Genomic DNA, 20,376 nt, shown 5'->3' with positions numbered 1-20,376 from the left:
AGAAAGAACACTCTGGAGGAAAATAAAAGTTAAGAGAGAGGAAGTAATACATATACTACACTCCTTACCTCTTCATGGTGTACAGGAAGGCATAATAGTATTTAGGCATAACTAAATACTGACCTAACTAAAAATGATCAGATAACTATATTCTGAGGATACTTGGAAGGAAGAGGAAAGAGGCATGTGAGAGCTAGGGACAGAAATGCAAAGGAAAGCTAAACCCTCATATTCCATGCTGGAAAGACAATATCTGATGAGTAACTGAAAAATCAAGGAGCACTATCAACATTATTTTAAAGACATGAGTAAGTAACAAGTAGCTAAAAGAGATGAACTGATTGCTCTTTCTGAAAAGCAGGAAATGATGGAGGGTTCTGCTGTTTTCAGTGATAAACCTGGTGAAACTATTTGACTCTGAACTATATGTATATACAACTTCAAAAAAACTAAAAAGTAAAAAAGAAACAACATCACAACTGGGTACTCACTTCAGTGGCACACATCCTGAAATTGGACCCACACAGAGAACAGCAGGGCACAGGCATAAGGATAACACAAAATTTCATGAAGCACTCCATATATTTTTTTTTTTTATCCTCACCCGAGGACATTTTTCCATTTTTTTGCACAGATAGAGTGGGAGGGAGAGAGAGAAAGAGAGAGAGAGAGAGAAACATCGACGTGAAAGGGACACATCGAGTGGCTGCCACCTGCACGACCAACCAGGGCCGGGGACAAACTGCAACCGAGGTACATGCCCTTAGCGGGAACCGAACCCGGGTCTCTCCGGACCGCAGGCCGATGCTCTAACCGCTGAGCCAAACCGGCCAGGGCGGTATTTTTAATGAGAAAAAAATAAAAAGCTCAACTGAGACCCTCATCAAAATATTTTATCTAACGATGAGATTTTTTAAATAGAAAATAGTTGCCATGTAGACTTCTGATGTGACTCAAGAAAACTGAGTTATAGGTAGGATGACCACTTTCACTTCCAACTCTGCATGATTCTACTAGAAGTATGGTAAAAGTCACTCTGAAATGTTTGGGTTCTTCAGCTTATGCTAAAAACCTACAATTAAAAACCAAGCCCTGGCCGATTTGGCTCAGTGGTTAGAGCATCGGCCCGCAGACCGGAGAGTCCCGGGTTCGGTTCCCGCTAAGGGCACGTATCTCGGTTGCAGCTTGTCCCCGGCCCTGGTTGGGGTTGTGTGGGTGGCAACCAGCCGATGTGTCTCTCACATCAATGTTTCTCTCTCTCTCCCTCCTCCTCTCTCTCCCGCTCTATCTGAAAAAATAAAATAAAATAACCAGTCTGCCTGGCTGGTGTGGCTCAGAGGTTGCTAGTTCTATTCCCGGTCAGGGCACATGCCCAGGTTGTGGGCCCAATCCTCAGTGGGGGGCATGTGGGAGGCATCCAATCGATGTTCTGTCTCATCAATGTTTCTATCTCTTTCTCCCTCTCCCTTCTTCTCTGTCTAAAGTTAATAAAGAAAAATAAAATAAATAAACCCAATGAGAAAGAAAAAGAGGCAAGACATATTTCAGGTTCACTATTTACCAAATGCTTGAGAGTTTGGACATAGATGTCCAAACAAACAAACAAAAAAATTAGCTGTGATAGAGAATTGCAAATAGGCAGGATAAGACCAAATTTTGTGGTATATCACCAATATGCTATCTAGGTCTTTCCCCTCTCCTCTGGGGTACAAGCAACCCTTGCCTGTCAAGTTTAGTACTACCTGAAGATACCAGTCCCCAATATTAGCCCCAAAAAGAAGGTTCATGCCAAGCTCCACATCAAATGTTGTAAAATGCAGGGGAAGGGAGGTACACTAAGAAACAGCCAGACAGATACTTACAACTAAACCCAGACTCCAGTAAAGGCAGAATATCTAATGCTTTATCAATAGTGGGAAAATCCAAGGCAGATGAAAAATGAAACAACAAATTTGTGTACAGGGGAAATAACTGAAGAACTCGGTTTCCACTGTGGCAGTTAAGGGAGATCCACCTTCTCCCTAGAATGATCAAAATCCGATGTATGGCCCTGGCCGGTTTGGCTCAGCGGTTAGAACGTCGGCCTGCGGTCCAGAGAGACCCGGGTTCGGTTCCCGCTAAGGGCACATACCTCGGTTGCAGTTTGTCCCCGGCCCTGGTTGGTCGTGCAGGTGGCAACCACTCGATGTGTCCCTTTCACGTCGATGTTTCTCTCTCTCTCTCTCTTCCTCTCTCTCCCTCCCACTCTATCTGTGCAAAAAATGAAAAAATGTCCTCGGGTGAGGATAAAAAAAAAAAAAAAAATCCGATGTATGGATGGAATATCCATGCTCTTAGTGTTTGAAAGCACTGGCCTGGGTTCAAATCTCAACTGTTTTTCTCCCACAGCTTCATTTTCCTCCCCTCCTGAGGTCTAGACCTCATGGGATTATTGCCAGGATGAAATTAAAACAACCACAAACTCTTGCAACCTGCTAAATATGTTAGGCATTATTCTAAGTGCACTGCATATATAGCATTTCATTTAATCCTCAAATTATAACTATCATCCCATTTTCCAGATGAGGAAGCCAAACCACAAAGGTTAAGTAACTTGACCAAGATCATAGCTAGTGGTGAAACTGGGAAACTAATTCAGGTGATCTGGCCCCTAAGAAAGTTCTCTTAACAATCAGACTATGCCAAAAGGAGTTCGTGTCTGCTAACCACCTTGTACCATGCCTAAAATACAATGTGCTCAATAAATAGTTCTTACACACACTGTGTGCCAGTCCAGACATAATAGGTTAAGTGACAGCCAGGCTGAGGTTTGGCTGCGTTATCAGAGCCAAAGCATGACCAGGTCTCCACTCCTCTCCCCAATTCCCCAAGCTCACATCTCTCCTAAGGGTCCCCAGCGGCCGGGGTCGCCCTCCTTTTCCAATCCCCCAGAACTAACTGTTGCGCTCGGAGCCAGCTGCGGAAAGATCCCCGAGCGGAACTTCAGGCTGTGGGTTCCCCGTGGCGCCCAAGGCCAGGGAGCGGCGGGGGCGGGGTGGGGGTGGGGTGGGGGGTTACCTGGACCTGCATTCTCATGGCTCTCGGACGCCGGCCGGGGCGCGCTGTGGCCGCAGGGTTTACTGCCTCCGGCCGCCCCGCACTGCACCTTCCCTGCTCCCTGCTCCCCGCTCCCCGCTCCGGGATCGCGCCACGTTCGTCTTCCTCTGCCGCGGGCCGGAGCGGAACCAGAGCGCTGCCTCCTCTCCCGGGTCTTGGCCCAGCCACCTAAACTGAACCCCCGGCCCTTTTAGGTTTCCGCTCCGACCCACGTCCGCGCCGGCCCCACTCCAGCTCCTGGGACGGGGGCTGCGGGACCTGCTCCTTAGTACGTGCCCTGCGTTATGGGAAATCCCAAGTATGATCATCAGCTTCGGGTGCAGACTAGAGGGCTTTTAAGGGTATTTCGTAAATCTTAGCTGTTCTAGATCCTAGTTCAGACTAGTGCGACTGACCCCACCCACAGCCCCCCAGGGCCCTGGGCTCAGCTCTGGTAAACCGCCTAAGGCCCTTTGCGTGGCCGCAGCCCGCGCTCCGGGGTACCTGTAAGCGCTCCACAGTAGGTCGGGCTTTCATCTTTGACTTTCAGGCACCGCTACCGAAGCCTTATCTGAGTTTCTGACTTGTGGAGTCAGATCTGGGCTCCACCTCCACGCGCTGCCTTTTACAGCTCCCTACCTTTGTCACAATACCTTTTGATCTCAGTGACCTCCTGTGCAGAGAGGAGGTGGTTCCGACCTTACCTAAACCAGAAGAATATCGTGTGTCCGATGGATGTTGACGCTCATCCCAGATAATTTTATGGGATTTATTGTTGAGTCAGTGGGTGAGGGAGATGTAACCTAACAGCACAACTTTTACCGCCCAGGAATTAACTTTGTGTCAAGTGAGCCCTCTGGGCCTGAGTTCACTTATCTATTCACTGGGAATGATGGCGAATACACCCACCTTCCTTAGAGGTTATACTGAACGAAGGACATCTATAACTACCATGCGAATAATGCTTTCCTGATTTCTGTTATTGTCCATGGGTTCCTCTGGCTAGGTAGTCTTTTTTTTTTTTTTTTATCCTCACCGGAGGACATTTTCCCATTTTTTTGTTCAGATAGCGTGGGAGGGAGAGAGAGGAACAGAGAGAGAGAGAGAAACATCGATGAGAAAGGGACACATCCAGTGGCTGCCACCCGCACGACCGACCAGGGCCGGGAATAAACTGCAACCGAGATACGCGCCCTTAGCGGGAACCGAACCCGGGTCTCTCAGGACCGCAGGTCGACGCTCTAACCGCTGAGCCAAACCAGCCAGGGCTAGGTAGTCTTGATTAAAGGCTGCGGTCACTGACTGTGGGTGGCTCCCAGTATGTTGGCAGAAGTGATACTCCTTTTTACAAGTGTTGTAATTAACAGTGCTAGCCATTCATCCTTGATAATTGACTTCAAACCAGGGTCACCTACCCATTCAGTCTATTCTAAATTACCAGCCCAGTGAGCTCACATTTATTTGCAGACACAGTTAACAGCCCCTCACCCTTACCCCATCCCGGTTTCTCAATGTGGTTTTAATTAACATTTCTTTATTAGAAAACTTGAACGTCTCATATGTATTAACATTTTGATGGTTTTTTTTTTTCTATTAACACATTTAATCTCCTTTCCTCTCTTGATTTATCTCCTTCTAAATGTTAATAATCTGTAAGCAGTTAAGCACCTTTGGTTGGTGTTGACCTCCATACATCGTCCCTATTATGTTAGGTCTGTCACAGCACTGGAGACTGGGAGCTCTCAGAAATCTGCAGACCCACCAAGAAGACCTAACATTTGGAAAAAGTGTCTTGGTTTGCTGTGACTACCATCTCTTACTTTAATCTCTCTGGTTAATTTATGTGTTAGGTTGGTCATATATTCTTTCCAAATCAAGCTTCAAGGGACAGAGTCTAAAATAATAGCACAATCCAGAGGTTAGGGCATGTGACGTGTTAGTTTACAAGCTGCTTTCAAAAGCACCTGACACATTTGCTGGAAGTGCTGATTCCCAGGCCCCACCCATCCCACTCAGACCATCTGGATTGGAATTTCGAGGGTGGGGCCCAGAACTCCATATTTTTCACAATCTCGTCAATTAATTTAAAAGCTTGTCTATAAAAGTCTCTGGCCATAAATATACCTATGCCCAGAGACTAGTTATGAAATTGAAATTTTATGTTCATTAGTAGTCTGGTATGATTTGATTCAGGCCAACAAATATTTCCTGAACACAGACTGTTTGTCAAGTATCCTGCTGGGCACTGGCAAAACAAAGATGAATAAGACATTGTCCAGTCTGTAAGGAGTTCGAGTTTGTAGGAGGAGAAACAATAAAAAATGAAACAGTACCTGGAACAACTTTGGTAACATGTGTCAACATAAACAATGCTTTATTTTTTCATTGGTTGACTTCCCTATCCCTTTCTTCCTCTTTCCATTCTTTTCTCCTGTTTTCTTTGTCAGAAATCCTTTTACCCTGAATATTGTAAAAGTTTTATTCCTGATCTAACATGCTCCAACTTTTTCTTTTCTTTTTTTGGTACATGCCCTTAGCAGGAACCGAACTCAGGACTCTGGTCCTCAGGTCGACGCTCCAACCGCTGAGCCAAACTGGCCAGAGCTTTGCTCCAACTTTTAAGGTCAACCTAATGATTTCAAAATGAAGAGGAACCATTGATTTTTCAGCAGAGAAAAATAGGTATAACAATTTTTTTTTTTTAATTTTTAATGAGTCCCAGTAATTGGGGTTACTAAAGAGTAGTTTCCAATATATGCAATCTTCTCCTGAAGAAAATTGTTTCAAGGTTAGGCAGTGGTAATCTGAAGTCAGGTTGTTTTGGGTTTTTTTGCTTGTTTGTTTGTTTTTGTTTTTAATCCTTACCCGAGGACACTTTTACATTAATCTTTTTTTTTATCCTCGCCCGAGAAGAGGAAACCATGCGTTACATACTGTGGCAGGGAGGGAAACCACGTGGCCACAGCTGCGGGCTGGCCCCTCTTATGGGCAGTTCGGCTGGTCACCAATGTCCAGCTTCAAGGTGGTTCCTGAAGGCACCCTGGCAAACCCCCTTTTCAGTTTGTGCATTTCTTCCTGCACCATAGTGAACTTCATTCAACTGCCACTCAGTCTAGATTATCAGTATGTGCTTGTAGATGTACGTCTATTTTCTGGATGGGTTGAAGCCTTCCTCTGCCACGAAGAAGCTGTTAGAAAATGTGTTTCCCACTTGGGGTACACCTTCCAAGAGCTCCCTTGGGGCTATTTACATAGCCTGACCTGTCACTCTTTTCCCTCCTAACCTCTGTGAAATGGGCTCGTTATATTTGATGACATAATGTTAACCTATGCATGTTTGCCTCTGCTACAGAAAACCTTGCAGGCTTTGCTGAACCACCTACAGCAAAGAGGATGGACAGAGAATCTGCAGAAAATTCAAGGTCCGGGCACTGCAGTACAGTTTGGGGGAACTGTATGGTTGGGTAAGACCCATGTAGTCCCTGAAGCTGCCACAGACAAAGTTCAAGCCTACCCCATACCAAAAAATGTAAAAGAGGTACAGGCTTTTGTGGGAATTCTGGGGTATTGATGAACTTTTTATACCTCATTTGGCACAATGCCTTTGCCCACTATATCACCTAGTTAAGAAGAGATATATATGGGACTGGGGAGCCAAACAACAGGCTGCTTTTAAGAAGACAAACATATTGGTCCAACAGATTAAAGCTCTTGGAATATCCCAGGTGGAGTTGCCATTTGAATTAGATGTTTCACTAACCCCAGAAGGTATGGACTGGGCATGATGGGTACAAACAGCAAAGGCGTGACTGCCCCTTATATTTTGGTCCCAGCTATGGAAAGGGGCAGAGATCCGGTATGCCCCCATAGAACATCCATTATTGGCAGTGTATCAGTGCTCCTGCAGGTGAAACCTCTTACTAAAGACCAACCAGCTACAGTAAGAACGTCCCTTCCCATCAAAGGGTGGATTGACATGTTTACTGACTAGCCTCTGCTATGACTCAGCCTCCTACGCTGACTGAATGGCATGCTTCCTTACAACAGAGGGGTGCTCTGCCAAACCGTCCTCTGTCTCCAGAGATGCAGCAATTTCTGGGCCCTACTGAATACGTAATCTCCAAATGCTCCTGCTCCTATCCCTGTGTTGGCCCCTGCAACCTGCAAAGAAGGAACAGGGGAAATTCTGGCTGGAGCCTAGTCCGCTGATGGCTTGAGTTGGGGTATTTTACCTACCTGGATGGCAATTGCTATTCAACCACCCACTGATACAGTCTCCATAAAAACAGGAACAAATCACAATAGCCCATGGGACACGTTAAGAGGGGTCTAGTTGCTAATCAGGCATGAGTCTTGGCTGCTGAGCCTGCGTACTGACAACTGGGCTGTTCTAAAAGGACTGCCTCTGTGGCTTGGACAATGGGAGGCAGAAGAATGGATAATCACGAACCAACCTTTATAGGGACAAGAAATGTGGGAAGATATTTAGGCTCGCTTGCAAGAGCCCAGGGTAGATACTGACTTCCATGTCCCTGCCCATATGGCATCTGAACCTCCAGGTAATCAGAAACAGATGCCTTCGCAAAAACATATGTGTATATGCTTTAGCAACTGACCCATCAGGGGATACTGAAGATTGGGCAGATGGGAGAAGTAGATGCCAAAGTACTTGGGTAGGATGGTGCCTAGCAAGGAGGAGGTGCTGGAGCTTAATCTAAGGGCAGCAGCTCTGGAGCCAGCAAAAGTCCTGGTCACCAAAGCCCCTAACCAGTAAGAGACTAGTAAATGCATGACATAGACCCCCTTCCCTCAAGTGAGGGTCCAAATATGCTCTGGTGTATGTCAACACGGCCTCCGGTTTAACTCAAACCTTCCCATGTTAGTAAGCTAATCAGGCCACTACCATAAAGGGACTAGAAAAGCTAAGTACTATGTATGGGTATCACTGTCAAATAGTGACCAGAGGTCACATTTCAAAGGACTTGAAGTATAAGAGTGGGCAAAGGAACACGATATTGAATGGAGGTTCCAACTCCCTTATAACCCACAAGCAGCTGGGCTGGTAGAACAGAAAAATTATGCAACATGAAATTGCTAACTGGAAAACCTGCCTTGGCCAGGCGGACAACAGTGCTTTCCCAAGTGTTAGTCCATTTAAATGACCGACCTGTGGGGCCTATTGGCCCATGTGCCAGATTAGAAATTGAGGTTGAGACCCCCCAATATGGTAAAGGTGTGGAAAACAAAGGACATAGCACTAGTCCTGACACTTGCCATGGCCCAGTGAACTATCATAATGAGGGCACCAAGCCCTATCGTCCTGGAAGGGGGACCATTTACTAGAATCTGCAGTGGGATATTCCAGCAGGGTGGGTTGATTACTTCACACCCTGGATGGGGAGGAACTGCTCAGTTTCCAATGGGACCCAGTCATCCTAATGCAGTCAGAACCCATGGAGGCAAGCTACATGTGGACCAGTACACATACAATTGAAAGGGTAAAAGGTAGGGTCCTTCCCTGCCATATTCCTCCCTCTATTGTTTGCCTTTAGCCAGAAAGCACCACCTCCCCTGGCCAACATGTATGGCTCACACAGCCTGGCCAGATTCCCAAGGTCATGGCTAATTTATACCCAAAGATCCGGTAATGAGTGTCATACTCATAGAAGGAGAAGATCTCCCAATTCCAGTCTCTACTAAATATGTGTGTGGCCCTGGCCAGTTTGGCTCAGAGGTTAGAGCATCAGCCCACGGTCCAGAGAGAACCGGGTTTGGTTCCTGCTAAGGGCATGCACCTCGGTTGCAGTTTGTCCCCGGCCCCCGTTCGGGTTGTGCAGGAAGCAGCCACTCAATGTGTCCCTTTCATGTCAACGTTTCTCTCTCTCTCCCTCCCATTCTATCTGAACAAAAATGGAAAAATGTCCTCAGGTAAGTATAAAAAAGAAATATGTGTCTGTCCAACCTTAGACTTCTGCTGTTCCTGTGGTATCCAGTTACAGGGGGACACCTGTGCCATCATGCAAACTGAACATGTGTGTTTATACCAGATGAATCTGCATATATAAAAACTCAAGTAAATATCCTACATGAGCCAACCTCAAGCCTAGGCGATCTATTAACACAACACACTGGTTTGGGTCCTAGGGGCATGGTGGAAAAAGTTGTTACTAATACTTGGAGAGCTTATTTAAATCCCTAACCCCACCCTGTGTCTATATTGTGGCTGTGGACTGTGTCTCCAATGTGGTCAAAAGAGCCAGTCACAAGAAGTGGAAGGTGGAGGATGGAGGAGAGACTATTCCATGATATGACCACTGCTGGACCCACAAGCTAGAACTGGGCCAGAACAGAGATTGCTTCCTGTAAATCATTGGAGTCCTTATAAAAAGGGACAAGTTTGCCCTGGCTGGTTTGGTTCAGCAGTTAGAGTGTCAGCCCGCAGACTGGAGAGTCCCCGGTTCGGTTCCCGCTAAGGGCACGTACCTTGGTTGCAGTTTATCCACGGCCCCGGTTGGGGTCGTGTGGGTGGCAAGCACTCGATGTGTCTCTCTCATGTCAATGTTTCTCTCTCTCTCTCTTCCTCCCTCTCTCTTTCCTGCTCTATCTAAATATGAATGCAAGGGTGTCCTTGGGTGAGGATAAATAAATAAATGAATGAATGAATAAATAAGGACAAATTTGGACACAGAGACACACAGAGAGGGTTGATGACGTGAGGACACAAGGAGAAGACACCCTTCCGCAGGCCAGTGAGAGAGACCTGGAATGGATTCTTCCCTCAGTCTTCAGAAGGAACCAACCCTGCTGACACTTTGATTTTGGACTTCTAACTTCCAGAACTGAAACACAAGAAAACGTCCATTGTTTAAGCCATCCATTTATAGCAGTCCTAACAAAATGATATTACTTCCCAACCATTTAGATTCATGGAAATTCTCCTAAATCCCATCTTTTAACGAGGGGCACCAGCGCTCCCTGTTGGCCTAAGAGAGACTCAGATTATGTCTCTTTTTTTTTTTTATCCTCACCTGAGGATATTTTTCCATTTTTTGTACAGATAGAGTGGGAGGGAGAGAGAGTAAGGGAGAGAGAGAGAGAAATATCGACGTGAAGGGACACATCGAGTGGCTGCCACCCGCACGACCAACCAGGGCCGGGGATAAACTGCAACCGAAGTATGTGCCCTTAGCGGGAACCGAACCCTGGGTCTCTCCGGACCGCAGGCCGACGCTCTAACCGCTGAGCCAAACTGGCCGGGGCTCAGATTATGCCTCTTGAACAAGCATAAATATTAATAGCACCCTCTTTTACTCTCAGAAGGGTTCATGTGTAATCACTGTACCTCTACACCACCCACAATCCTTCCTACAACCCACTTCTATTCAGCAAAGAGTTTCTTTGAAATCACTTTGGTACCTCTCAATATTAACATACCTCCCTCGGTGCAGAGACAAAGGATATTCATTTCATAGATTCTTTTTTTATCCTCACTCAAGGATATTGATTTTAGAGAGAGGAAGGGACAGAGAGAGAGACAGGTGAGAGAGTGACATGGACCCACAGTCACCTGGGCCAGGGATCAAACTTACAACCTTTTGGTATACACGATGACACTCCAACCAACTGAGCCACCCGCCCAGGGCAATTTTTTATTTGTTTTGATTAGATTGTAGGCCCCGTAAAAATAAGAACTGCTTCTTTCTTGTTTTTATATCACCTAGCATTTACATGGTCTGGCATGCAAAAACTGTTTATTCAATGCAATTCAATTGAAGTAGGAGTTTTATGATCTTTATTCTTTAGTAAAATATCATACTTATCCAAATTACCCTCTCTTGCTTTAAAAGCTATCAAGAAATAGATGCAGCCCTAGCTAGTGTAGTTCAGTTGGTTGAAGCACCGTCCCACACACAAAAAGGTGGTGGATTTGATTCCCAGTCAGGGCATATACCCAGGCTGTGGGTCAACAGATCAATGTTTCTCTCTTTCCCTTTCCCTCTCTGAAATAAGATTAAAAAAAAAAAAATTTAAATCCTCATCTGAGGATATTTTTCCATTTATCTTCAAATAGAGTGGGAGGAAGGGAGGGAGAGAAAGAAACATTGACGTGAGAGAGACACATCAACTGGTTGCCTCCCGCATGACCCCAACCAGGGCTGGGAACCAAACCCCAACCTGGTCAAGGTCCGTACCTTTGACCAGAATCGAACCCACGACTCTTTGGTCCATGGGAGGACGCTCCAACCACTGAGCCAAACTGGCCAGGCTAAAATAAAATTTTATTTTAATTTAAGAAAAAGCAATGGATGCAATTTTCTAAGTATCTATATTTTATGGGGCTCAGGAAGTCTCTTTAAAAAAAAAAAAAGCAGCAAGTTGAAGCATCATTTTACTTTTTTTATGGTACTAATATGCTTAGGCCAGCACGATGGTATCTGCAGGGGAAAACCAGACAATTGCTCATGTATTGGTATCATATTTCCATAAAATACTTTACAAAGATGTAATTGCATAGTGGAAATCAAAAAGCACAAAAGGAGATGATGATTACTGCAAATAATGCAACTCATCATTGTGGTAAGCGGGATTAGAAGACAAACACTTTCATGTGGCCCGTAAATGACATCTAAAGGGCATGGCAGAACGATGCATAGCATTTACAGGCTTAAAGTCCCGTCTGGGACAGCACAGAGGACCCAGGAAGCACAATCACTGCTGTTTGAGGCTCTGTGCAAACATGGACAAGGGGCCAAAACCAGTATCAGGACCACCTACTTTTGAAAACAAAAGTACTTCAGGAAGATATTATTCAGAGATATCTGGACACTTGCCCTTCTTTCTCCCCCTGCTGAGGACAATTACTGATAGCAGGTCTAGCTCAAGAACTAGGAGGCACAGATATTTGTTAACATTGTCTTCACAGAAGCGTATGGTTTTCAGTATAATTCTCTCAGAATGTTGACGTAAACCCAGGGTTGAAAGGACTCGTGTCCCAGCAGGAATTAGACTCCTTTCTGGACCCTATCTGAAGGCATCAATGGTGGCTTCATCTTTTATTGGGGGAACCAAGGAAAGGGCACTATCTCTTCCTTCTCTAGCTAGAGTCCCCTTCTCTCTGCGATCCTGAATCGTGTATGTGCCTGTGGTGGTCAGAGGGCAATTACTGATGCTGCTGGACCTAGAAGTCACCTCACCTCTACTTTGAGCACACTGGTCCATATTCTCCCTCCTCTCCCTCCAACCACACCAGGAACTGCTTCAAACATGTGCACATACCTCTTTCATTCCAGAAGCAGTCTAATTTTTCTGATTATAAAAGCAATAGATCATAGTTGGAGAAAATTTAGAGAATTCAGAAAGGTACAGGGAGAGAGGGGAAAAAGGAGGGACAGGAAGCAGAGAGAGAGAGAGAAAGAGAATGAGGAATCGCAGGGGGAGAGAGAGAATATAAAGAATGAGTCACTGGTAATTCTGCCTTTCAGAGAACACCTCTGTATTATTCTGGTGTATTTCCTTCTAGACGCTCCTGTCTCTCTGCCTAGCTCCCATCAGCTCCCTGTCTTCCATTTCCTGTTATCTCTTACTGAACTGATAGCTAAGTGGGTGGACACTTGAATTAGAAAAGATTTTACTTTGTGTAATTAAAAGTATCAAAAGGGGACATATCCACTGTATGCCGCGGCGGTCTGAAGTAATAAATAGAACAGTACTTATTAGGACTATCCCTCTGAGATAGCAGAGTCCTCCTCCCTGACTCCCACCACTACCACCATGCACAGCAGTGATGGGCATTGCCCTGTGCAGAGATTAGTTACCTTTCGAGTGACATAGGCCTGGAGATACACCAGGGAACCCTTACCTATGTACCTCTGTTTCCATGGGAAAATCTGTTCTGGGTTCCAAACTACTTAATTACAAACTAGCTTACAAAACAAATAGATGATTTCTCAGAGTGAGAGTGGCGATGTTTGGATGACCGCTCTCAGACAAGAGGAGTAGGTGCCTGGGTGACTCTGTGCAGAGGCGGCGGTGACAAGCCAGCCCTCGGCGAGGAGAGCAGTGGTGTTGGCTCACACAGGGTTACGTGGAAGGGCTCGGAGTTGGAAGAGCAAGGAAGAAGACAATTTGAAGTAACTGTTCTCCGAGGCTTCGTTTATCTCTAGTTTGTCCTCATTCCTCTTCTCTGTCTATTGAACTCATTTCTGAAAACTCAGCTCCACGTGTGCCTGTAAAGCTGGTGAAATCTGAAAAAAAATCTGGAGAGTGTCTCAAAGTCAGTAAACTGGTTTTGCTACTGTGTTGTAGTTATATGAAATGTTACCATTGGGGGTAGCTGAGGAAGGGTACATGGGACCTCTTTTTTTTTTTTACTCCTCACCTGAGAATATTTTTTCCATTTATCTTTAGATAGGGAGGAGGAGGGAAAGAGAGAAACATCGATGTGAGAGAGACACATCGACTGGTCGCCTCCTGCATGACCCCGACCAAGGCCAGGGACAAACTGCAACCGAGGTACCTGCCTTTGGCCGAAATTGAACCCATGACTCTTTGGTCTGTGGGCCAACGCTCTAACCACTGAGCCAAACCAGCCAGGGTGACATGGGACCTCTTTTTACTATTGTTGCTATTTCTTGTGAATCTAAAATTATTTCCAAAGTAAAAGAAAAACAGCTCCAGAACTTTTTGCAGCACAGTCTTGCCTGACAACAGTTCCTAAAATCTTTCAATTGCTTTGGCTTATTGTCCCTGCAATAATTTCCATGCTGTTTCTAATTATCTATGCCATGCCACTTAGCATGCATGTGTATTTACATATGTATTACATATATTTTATATGTTTCCTTCCACCGTGACTTAAACACACAGACTAAATAATACTGTCTTGTTCATTAGCTGTTTCTCATGTGTGTATATATCTCTCTGTCTTTGTACCTCCTGTCTTGGTACCTCATGGCACTGCACCATTAACTCATGGTAGGAACTCAATCAACACTACTTACGTGACTGAAAAGGTGAGAGACATGAAAGAAAATGAGATAGTTAAAATGCTTGATCAAGTTTTTTTGGTTTTTTTTAATGTTTTTATTGATTACAGAGAGAGGAAGGGAGAGGGGGAGATAGAAACATTGATGAAAGAGAAACATCGATCAGCTGCCTCCTACATGCCCCCCACTGGGGATCGAGCCCACAGCCCAGGCATGTGCCCTGACTGGGAATCAAACCAGCGACCTCCTGGTGCATGGGATGACACTCGAACAACTGAACCACACCGGCCAGGCAAGTTTGTTGTTTTTTAACAGACTATAATTTGGTGTCCAGAAAACATTTACTGCCCCACGATTAGAGTTTAAAGGCTACAGAAGACAGTACATCTATCTCCTTTAATCCTAGTTATTATCATGAACAGGTGGTTATTGACCGAGAAGCACAAAGGTTAGTCACAGGTGTGTTGTTTTAACACTTGTCATAAAATATCTCTTTGAGTTTATTGAGGGAAGTGCTGAAGAAGCACTTTGCTAGCCCTGGAATACACCCTTCCCCCAGGTAATCTTATCTGAATCAAGGGGTGAGCAGGTTTGTTTAAGCTGAAAACTTGGGTAAAAAAACAGAACAGGTAAATTTTAAACTTTATGAAAAATGTGTACCTTCAAATCAATATGAACAGTATCCCCATATTGAGAAATTAGAAACACATCTACTGATTTAATGAAGTATAGTCTTAAGAAAGTTACCTGTTTACTTAAACTGCTATGTACAGGTTAAATTATATTGGTTGTAACCTAGAAAGAAGGATTGACTATAATTTTATCCAATTTGTCCCTATGTGATATAGAACAATCTATGAAAAACATTTTGTGAAGTGAAGATCAGAATATGTGTATGATATTCTAATTTTACCATTTATGCTTTTAAAATGAGAGGGAATTTTATATTTATTTATTTATATATATTATATATTTATATATGCATACATACATATATGTATACACACATGCATATATATACATATATAATATGCACACATGTATATGTGTGTAATTTAATATGCATGAAATCTCCCCGGATAGATACACAAGAAACAGGTGACCATGGCTACCTGTGCTGAAGAAAATCCAAGGGATGGCAGTTGGGTTAGGAAGAAGACTGTATACATTTTTCCACTGCTTAAATATTTTACCACATTCGTATATTACCTGTATAAATGTTTTTTTATTTTATTATAAAATAAAACACAAATAAAGAAAAACTGCATAAAGCAAATTAATGTCTTAGTGAATTGTTATAAGGTAAATGCTCTCGTAACTACCAACCAAATCAAGAAAGAAAATTTTGCCAGCCACCCAAAAGCCTCTCACAGTCCTGTTTCCTCCTCCAAAGTAACCACTAATCTTGACATTTATACTAATCATTTCCTTCAACTAACCTGGCTTTGATAACTTGCTTGCATTTCTTTATAATTTTATCACTGTAGTATGCATTCCTAGCTACTGAAGTCTTGTCTATTTAAAAAAAAAAATTGGTCTTTATGTCTCTTGTAATGTACAGGTTCCCCCTCCTTTCTTTCCTCACACTTTTTCTATTCTTTTTTTTTTTTTTTTATCCTCACCCGAGGACATTTTTGCATTTATCTTCTGATAGAGTGCGAGAGACAGAGAGAGAAACATCAATGTGAGAGAGAGACATCGACTGGTCGCCACCCACACGATCCCAACAGGGGCCGGGGACAAACTGCAACTGAGGTATGTGCTCTTACTGGGCACCAAACCCGGGACTCTCTGGTCCGAGGGCCAACGCTCTAACCACTGATCCAAACCGGCCAGGGCTCCTCACACTTTTTGTATTGAATAACTCAGGCCAATGGCCTATAGAGGATTCCCCCAGTCTGAATTTTGCTGATCGCACACTCACAGTACAGTCAACATGTCCCTCCTGTCACTTTTCCTGCAAATTGACAGCTGAATCCAGAGTCTTGATCAGACTCAGGTTCAGCCCATTTGGCAAGATCTTGGTGGTGAAGTGTTCTTTCATCAGATGACACATAATGTCTCTTTTTTGTTCTTCATTGTTAACATTTCATGTTCAATGCCTAGATTTGTTAATTTATTGGAAATTGCAATATGGTAATATTCTAGTCCTATCATTTTACTTTATTAACTGAAATAATTTAATAAGATGAATCTTTCACTCATCTACTCTTTGGTTGCCCAATGCTGTAGGTCATATAGAAAAAGCTTAATTCTTTCCTTTTATTTCCCCAGTTTCCAAGATAACATATGGTTCTCTTCATCCGCAAAAGGAGACCAACCGCTTTGATGATTAAAAAAATTTTTTTTTATTGTGAACTCAATGAATTAAAGCATATCTGATGGGTTTCAGACTGTGGGAACCATAGTCTAAGATGGCGCCCAATGATCCCTGCCTTCCCTTCCACATCATTCAAGGGTTAGGTCTGTGTAATGAATAAACTACGGCAGAAGTGATGGTATGTGACTTCTGAGATTAGGTTATACACGTCTGCACTTTTGCCTGGCCAGTGTGGCTCAGTGGATTGAGCATCGTTCCATGGACTGACAGGTCCCAGTTCAATTCCCAGTCAGGGCACATGCCCAGTTGCAGGCTCAATCCCCAGTAGGGGGTGTGCAGGAGGCAGCTGATCAGTGTTTCTCTCTCACATCGATGTTTCTATCTCTCTCCCTTCCTCTCTCTCTCAAAAAAAATCAATAAAAAATCGTATTTTAAAAAGTCTGCAGCTTCTGTCTTTGATGCTCACTCACTGGACTGTTCTCATAATCTCTCCACACTCATTCTGTGAGAAGCCATGTTGTAAAGCAACCCTAAGGAGAGGCCCACATGGTGCGGAACTGAAGGCTTCTGCCAATGGCTATGTGAGTTTCCAAGGGGATCTTTCGCATCCAGATTCAAAAGAATATATCCCTAGCAAATTGCCTAACTGCAGTCTCATCAGAGACCCTGAGACAGAACCACCAGTTAAACTGCTCTTGGATTCTGGACTCTCAGAAACTGTGATATAATAAATGTGTCTGGCTTTAAGCAACACTTTGGGAGAAATTTTTACACAGCAATAGATAACTAATTTGCAATCCATTGTAATTCTTATTGCTACTAAAACTCAATGTGTCCCATATTTGGTCAGTGGGGGCTTCTTCAAATTGTCTCCTGTGTTATTTGAAATAATCCTAGTAGTCTTTAACAGTTTGTTATCTAATATGGAAAGATAACCCAGGGTTTTCTTAGATAATTTTCTGCTCTAAAACTAGAATTAGCTATTTTATTTTATTGAAAATGGTCTTGAGAAAGACCACCGTCTGGGTGCCATGGATGTTTGGTTGGTCATTATTTCTAGAGCTTTTTACTAGAGGGACAAAATATCTTCTGAGTTCATACCTGAATTTCCAATTCAAATTCAGGATTAAATATTTTTATTTCATTCTTTTATATTAAATTTTATTCTTTCAACTACATGAAGAATACTGGTTCTCAAGGACAGAGGCAGTAAAATTAACTATCCATTAATTAGTAATTTGCTTTATCCCACAGAAACACACAACGGTCACAGAAAACAGTTCCAATACTACCAATCATCATGATTTCTGGAAACCATTTGTAAAACTTTTGCGCGTGCTACCACAATTCTCTTCCCTTTTAAAGTAGTACCAATTCTACATTCTCAGATCATGTAGCCATTACATACTATATACTTTCGCTTTTTGATGCTCATGTAGTGTTAGTTCTATAAGTAATCATACAGTGGGAACTGAGGTAAAGAAGTAAGGGCAATAAGATTGAATCAGCAAAGAATTCATTATAGAGGACTTCTTACCAAGAAGTCTAATTTTATCCTTTAGGCAGCAGTGTGCTTCCAGAGGATTTTGAGTCATGAATTAAACCGATTTTTCTATGTTATGTAGCACATCACTCTCCCGCCAAATACTGCTCACAATCACAGTTCTTTCTCCAGTCCCACAGTGGTAGACCTTGCCCAAGGCGGGCCCACTGAGCCCCTACTATAGCCCCTCCCTCTTTGCTGGCATCCCCACTTGCAGCCCATGTCTGCCATCTATACTTGTGGCGTTGTGAAAGAGTATATAATTTGGAACCCTAAATCCTGTTTTACTCTGGTTGACCATTTGGCCAGTTCTATTAGCTTTTTTGAATCTCTGTTTCCTTACTGTAAACGGAGTGGGGTTTTATAAAGTCCTGACATAAAGATCAAGTGAGATATATATATTGAGAACTGAACATGATACCTAGCACACAGCAGACAGCTCACAAATATTCCCCCATCCCTTTGCCCAGTTCTATTATTTTCCTCCTTTAAATTAAATTATCAGATATTTATTGAGGATTTATTATATTCAAGGCACAGTTTCAGGTACTCCCTGATATCTCTCTTGACCACTGGTTCTCAAACAATATACCTGGGAGCCTCAAAGTTCTGATGCTTGCATTCCAACATTAGATATTCTGATACAGATTCATATATATATATATTATAAAGAGTGGCCTGAGCATCAGAATTATCCCCAGATAATTTAAGTATGGAGTACATTTGAGCATCATTGCTCTAGACTAGGACTCTGGCTCTAATCAATTCAGAAGCTCTTTCTTCCACCTATCCATCTGGCTCCTCTTTAACTGTGAGAACTGACATGTACGTCCTTATAGAACTAGAATTGATTGAGTTCTTCTACTTACTCATATTTGGATATATCTATGGTAAAGAGAGTGGCAACAGAATGAAATAATCTTCTTCCTTTGCATTTGACGTGTGTTGTTTAACTATCTGGCATCCATTTCCCTGGCAACAGGCTTGATTTTTATTTGGGAATCCACTTCTCCCCCAGCCTCAGCCCACTTGGCCGGCTTGGGGCTTCCCCTGGTCCTAGAAGCTCAAGAAACTAGTACATGAACTCTCCTGGCTGCTGTCAGTGTCGGTCCACGCTGAATGTCATGATGCAGTTTCCTAGGATTGCTGAAAGACACATTTTTTTCTGCTGGATTGGAATCTAAAAGAATATGGTTCCTGGAGGTTCTAGCAGCTATTTCACAACCTCAAAGAAAAAGGTAGAGCCCTGTACCATGTGGTTCAGTGGTTAGAACATCCACCCACGCACCAAAGGGTCATGGGTTTGATTCCTGGTAAAGGGTACATATCTGGGTTACAGGTTCGATCCCGGCTCTGGTCAGGGTGCATGCAGGAGGTAATCAATTAATGTGTCTCTCTCACATCAATGTTTCTCCCTCTCTAAAAATCAGTAGAAAAATATCCTCAGTTGAGGGTTAACAACAACAAAAAGGTAGAAAAAGGTTAAAAAAAAAAAAACTCAGAGAGAAAGTCTGTCTGAAAATATAGTAAGAGAACAATACACAGACCAGGAAAGACAATTTTGAACCACAGTGTCTAGCGATTTCTCAAGCCAGGTGTACCATTAAATTGCTGTGTGAACCAATACATTCCCTTTGCTTCTGCCTCTGCCAATTTTAGTCATGTGCTCTGTCACTGGCAATCAAAAGAATCCCAAGCTGATACAGTCTCCTCTCCTCTCCCTCAGAACCAAATCCAATCAATAACCCATACACGCAGAGAATACGTGCCAGTAATGCCTCAATAATTCATTCAACAGACAGACGTGTACTGAGTGTCTATTGTATACGATGCCTGCCCTAGGAAGAGACATTATAGTGGTATACTATCATTAAGAACTGCACAAATTTTGTGGAAAAATACCCAGCAACAAAACCATCCCCCTAATGTGTATAAGAACCTGTGCTAGATGTTGAGGACAGAAGGATCATAAGCCAGGGTCTATATTCACCAAGGTCTGCCATCAAATTGGAATGATGGCATGCACACAGAGATAAGCAGCAATCTGGGGTATTAGATGCATGGATTCCTGAGGATGGATATCAAACTCAAAGTAAGATGCCTAGGCAGAAAATCTTAATAAGCACAGGCAGCATAACATTTTCATTTTCCTTTGAACCAAAATTAGCTAGGAAAGGGAGGGAAAGTGCTGTAGAAAGTGGGAGAGAAGAAGAGGTAACAGGAGGGGAAGAGAGATTAGAGGCTTTGAAAATTGTTCTAAATGTTTTTTTAATTAAAAAAATAAGATATCTTGAGGATTTTATCTGCTTACAAATTAATCATGCTAATTTTTTAAAAAGTAAAATAATAGTCCGGCTGGTGTGGCTCAGTGGTTGAGCATTGACCCAGGCAGCAGGAGGTCTCCAGTTCAATTCCCGATCAGGGCATATGCCCAGGTTGTGGGCCCGATTCCC

General features: G+C 43.4%; 1 protein-coding gene and 1 non-coding gene across 2 annotated transcripts in view; one reads left to right on the top strand and one right to left on the bottom strand.

The window, feature by feature from the left end:
• The window catches only part of TRPM6 (transient receptor potential cation channel subfamily M member 6), a 188,612-nt gene that overhangs the window by 147,326 nt on the left and 20,910 nt on the right, over positions 1 to 20,376 (bottom strand). The gene's annotated exons all lie outside the window — the stretch shown is intronic.
• On the top strand, positions 484 to 587 carry LOC118630331. Its single transcript, XR_004959575.1, has one exon. It is a non-coding gene; the product is annotated as a U6 spliceosomal RNA (small nuclear RNA).

The sequence above is a fragment of the Molossus molossus genome, unplaced genomic scaffold (genome assembly GCF_014108415.1).
Source record: "Molossus molossus isolate mMolMol1 unplaced genomic scaffold, mMolMol1.p scaffold_m16_p_14, whole genome shotgun sequence".
Lineage (NCBI taxonomy): Eukaryota > Metazoa > Chordata > Mammalia > Chiroptera > Molossidae > Molossus > Molossus molossus.
The sequence above is the reverse complement of the archived record's forward strand: the minus strand, read 5'-3'. Positions and strand labels throughout refer to the sequence as shown.